General features: G+C 28.1%; 1 pseudogene; it reads right to left on the bottom strand.

Moving 5' to 3' along the window:
* The window catches only part of LOC105457352, a 6,210-nt pseudogene extending 1,490 nt beyond the window's left edge, over positions 1-4,720 (bottom strand).
* Between the last annotated feature and the right edge of the window lie 463 nt (positions 4,721-5,183).

The following is a 5,183-nucleotide window of genomic DNA, read 5'->3' as shown; positions in this document are numbered from 1 at the left end:
ATATATATATATATATATATATGAAATATTATATTGTTGCGCTCGCAGACGTTAGTACGCGCACTCCGACTTGACGAGACACGCACCCGTAAGGAAACACAACACGCGCTCGTTTAAATAAGGAAGACTCGTTTAATGTAAACACAGCTCTACAAGAAAAACAGATTAAATATTGTAAAATGCACCGGGAGCACGTCCAAACGGTTTGACAACCCCGCGATAACTTCAATCTCTCCGCTGTTGATTCTCGTAGCAACGATCATAGACGGGAATATTCTCATTACTCTCTCTCGTAACCAACGTCAGCGGACGGCGGTTTAAAATCTTCGACGCTCGAAGCACGGGCGCAACAATATATATGATTATTATTAATTAATATATTCACACATGCAAGCACGAAAACTCACATCTCAGATACTGTATCATTTATAAAATTTTCTTAAAATAATTAGCTTTTTATAATTATTTTTGTTAAACTACGCAAGCAATCCAAAAGTTTCTTCTGCATCGTTCATTGTTTCAAAATTTTACAATGGAATTTTTCTTCATCTGTTCTTGAATCGTTTATATTAACATATCAATGTGACAATTGTACATGTGTATTGCACGTCAACATGACTTCTATCAATACGCTCTTTTCCGCGAGTTACATAATTTCAATTATAAAATTGAATATCAAATGTGGCTTGTGCACAGTTGTGCACATAAAGATGTTTGCAGATAGGTATAGCATTCTATTGTTACGTATATATGTTTATTAAGACATTTCAATAAAACGTTTCTTAAAAATATTTGTTTTCTTCTTTAATATATATTCTATTGCTATTTATTCCGAAAAAACCAAATTTAAAACATATCTGTACATTGTAAATTTTTTAATTGTAATATTAATATTGTGTAATATTTAAAAATTTCTCAAAATATACTGTTGTTTACATAAAATATTGTACAATAATGTCAAATCAATATCGTCTTATTAATTAAAATTTGAATATACGTTGCTTTATGGTTATACAACAAATCAAATAATAAATGCATTTTAGGATTAATAGCTTGCTTTCCTATTTATCTATTAATCCTAAAATGCATTTATTATTTGATTTGTTATATGATTTAATAAATTTTTTTAAAATATATAAAGTTTACAGACAAACGTTTAGTTAAATAAAATATTTTTTAAGACTGTAGTTCTTTAAATTCTCTTTTTACTTTTTTGTCAAGAATTTATAAGAAAAAATACGAAACTGATATTTTATCATTCCTTAAAAAATTCTACTATTTAAAGTATTTTTAGAGGCAATTTTATTACAGATAAAAGCGTGCGCATGTCTTGAAGGTTAAAAACTCAAATTTGCTATAATTGTTTTGATAAAATATGATAATGACGTCATCGTACGTACTTTGTAAATTTAAAAAAAAACTGGCCACTATTTGAAATTTAAATGAAATATTTGCTTAAGATTGTCTAATATTTTACACTCTTTTAATTCTTTGAAATACACTTCAATTATAAACTGTCCAACATAATACAAAACATAATTGCGTATGTTGCAAATGTATATAATTGTATATTTTTTCTGTTGATGTTTGAGTATATACATTTTTCGCAAATAAAAAGTTTTTTTTTTATTAGATTGTCCGGAAAATTCTGCGATTTTCATGGAAAGAAACAGGTTCAAATACGGTACTTTTTGCAATTTTTTATTTCTCTACCAGTTCTTGTATTATACAACGAGGATTTTCGGCAATAACTTGTTCCTATAAATCATCGTTTACAATTTCAATACGAAACATTTGACAGAATATTATATGAAAACTTAATATTAATATTATATATATATATTTATATATATATACAATAATAACATACATTTATATGTATACATTACATTACACATAGAATAATTATATTAAGTTGAGTTTTAATTTTATCGATTAAATTTTCGATGCTTTTTAGAAAAAATCTCGAAGCGCAAATCAATATAACTGCGTATTGCATCTAGGAGGGAAGAAAGTAAGATACATATTTAATATATACACATCGTTTATTACAATAAACATGTACGTGCACAATAAACATGTACTGTTGCATTATGACATTTAGAGATATACACCATATTAGACTGTTCCTGTACTAAAATAAAACGATCCGGTTCTGCAAAAAAATATGAAACATTATACATATAGGTATTACAAGTAATAATATTATTATAAAAAAAATTATACTTTAATCTTTAAATTAAATTAAATATTAATTATTATCTTACACATTCGATGCGGCATATCCAATTCTGCTTCGCTTATTAACATTGCATTGATTGCTAATATAAGCTAAATAAGAAGAACATCGCACCGCAATAAATTTGGTAAGAAAAACCTTTGATTCTGCATATATCTTGACCGATCTTTGATGACTGCAGAGATCTTATGATAACATGAGATGAACGATTAGATTTAATTAATTAATAACCTAATTTTTTAAACTTTATCATTTGGTATAATAATATCAAATAATTTTTCTCTCACAAAATTTTTGTCAAACTCAAAGTAAATTAGTAATTGATCAGCCATAGATTAACAATTTTTAAGAAAATTTTTTTAATAATATTTATTATATGCCGAATTATATACATAATATACAGGGTGAGGTATTTAAAACAGGCCACTTGAGTAATTTCTGAATGGTTTGAGATATTGGATTGAAATATATAAGATTACAATGGCATCATGAAATCTATTATTTAACTTTGAAAAATCCACTTCAATCTTCCAGGAAGGAAAAACGTGAGGTTGTTGAGGTCTATGATTTTTTTCGCAAAGTTATGCTTATTTGAACATTGGTGTTATTTAGCGCTAGCGAGGCACACGGCAAGGACGTGAGAAAGATAAGACTTCGCGCATGTTCCTCACACACTCACACGCTTTTCCACATGCATTTCCAACCATTTAGGAACATGCGCGAAGCCTTATCTTTCTTACGTCTACACCGTGGGTCTCGCTAGCGCTCATAAACTAAAATAACATCAATGTTCAAATGAACATAACTCTGCAAAAAAAATTGCGGAGACCTCGACGACCTCGCGTTTTTATTATCTAGAAAGCCTTTTCATACAAGCCTTCACTCGACCCCACATGCCATTTAAGATTTTCAACCCCCTCTCCTCCCGCTTCCCCTGGAATAAGTGTTTTCAAAGTTAAATAGATTTCATGCTGTCATTGTAACCCTATAAATTTCAATCCAATATCTCGAATCATTCAGACATTATTCAGGTGGCCTGTTTTAAATGCCTCACCCTGTATATGTATAATGAAATTTGTTATTAAATAAATATATAACAAAATAATTTGCTAAAATTAACTTATATTGTAACAAATCGGCGATATCATATTTATGTATTAATTATAATTAATTATTATCATTATTACCTTCATCGCTTAATGGTAATCCTACTAATGAACAACCGGGTTGAGGACGAATACCGGTATTTGCATAGAATTCTGCTGTTCCCGTAAACATAGAGCCATATCCATTTATGTCCGTGTGGATAACGTCAATCCACGACGCATCTTTATTTGTGAGATAACATCCAAAAGGATAAAACATGGGATTTGCGGGATCCAATGCTACAAACCATGGTTGAACCGAATAATTTTATACTGTTATGAAAAACGTTTTAAAATGATGTAAAAGTTGTGTGCTCACTACGTAAAACTACAAGTTACAAATTTTTTAACGCATTTTTTGTCAACTTTTGTTAACGTGAGTCAGGTTAAATAAAGAATAAAGAATATAATCGTTGTATAAGAATCAATTATTTAAAATAACAAAAATTATTAGAAATCAAGATAAAATATGAATATCTTAAAAATATGAGATAATTAATGAATTATCTTACCAGTGATGCGAGGTATCTTGAAATCCTTATTGCATTTACCAGCGAGACCAGCTATATGCGCGCCCAATGAATGTGCAACGATGTAAATTTTTGATATATCAAAACCAGAATTCTTGAGTTTTCGTATACTTTTAGCGAATAATATCCCTACTTTTTCGGCATTTTGGAACACGGTTACGTAAGAACCATTGGAATATTTGCTCCAATCAAGTAATACGATGTTATCCGTTTTTCCGTGACAAAGCGCTAATGATGCAAACAAATTTCTTATTTGCATAGTCTTCCTTTGATCCCTTAATAATCTATATATTTATTATATAGTACCTTTTATTATTAATTCAACATTATTGACTTTTGGATTTTCTAAATATCCAAAAATATAAAAAATTGTTTGTTTATCTCGTTTTAATATGTCCAACATATTTTCTGGCGCTGTGATAGGGGAGACAATCGTTGCAGGAGTTTCGTTATTACTAAAAAGCGCTTACTTATATTATTATTGCTAATTATAATTTGAAAATTTTTGTATCGATACTAACCATTTATAATAGACCAAATTGATGCCAGTCGTGAACTTTAATTCCGGTTGATTACCTGGATGATAGAATGTATCCAATATCAGTACCTTTGATTTTATATAATATTTAAAAATGTGTAGAAAACATATAATTACAGGAACAATCTAATTGAACAGGCACTATCTCTTTAAAAAAAAAAGTAAAATATAAAAATATGCTGATGTTAACATTTTAAACATATAAAACGTTCACGATTTCAGAGGTATACGTTTTTAATACGGATTATAGTAAAACTGTATCGATATTCAGCGCAGAATTTCAATGTTAATACGATTTATATAGGTGCCATCTCCATACAAATCAAATATGATAAAGATAAGATAATTTTCGGCAATAATATGCATGCGTTTATTTATAGTGTCAATAATTTGAAACTCTTCCTACAAATCATACACAATGTAGAAAAAGAATTATGAATAAAAAATATTATTAGTTAATTATGTAGTTTGAAACAAAGAATTTCTAAAGAAGAGAAATTATTATTTCTTTTAGAATTTATTTATGAGTTTGATTTAAAATATTTTATTATGTTGTAACTTCAAAATATTTATAATCAAAAAAACTATTTTATTATAATGAAATGTATTCTATTGATAATGATAATTAAAAATATAAGTAAGTTTTGAAGTAGACAAGATTCTATTTTGTTTCTTGTGTTAAAGAATAGAATCGTGCAGAATCAATGTGCACAAAATAATAATCAAAAAGG

This window comes from Wasmannia auropunctata, unplaced genomic scaffold (assembly GCF_000956235.1).
Source record: "Wasmannia auropunctata unplaced genomic scaffold, wasmannia.A_1.0 LD335254.1, whole genome shotgun sequence".
NCBI lineage: Eukaryota > Metazoa > Arthropoda > Insecta > Hymenoptera > Formicidae > Wasmannia > Wasmannia auropunctata.
The sequence above is the reverse complement of the archived record's forward strand: the minus strand, read 5'-3'. Positions and strand labels throughout refer to the sequence as shown.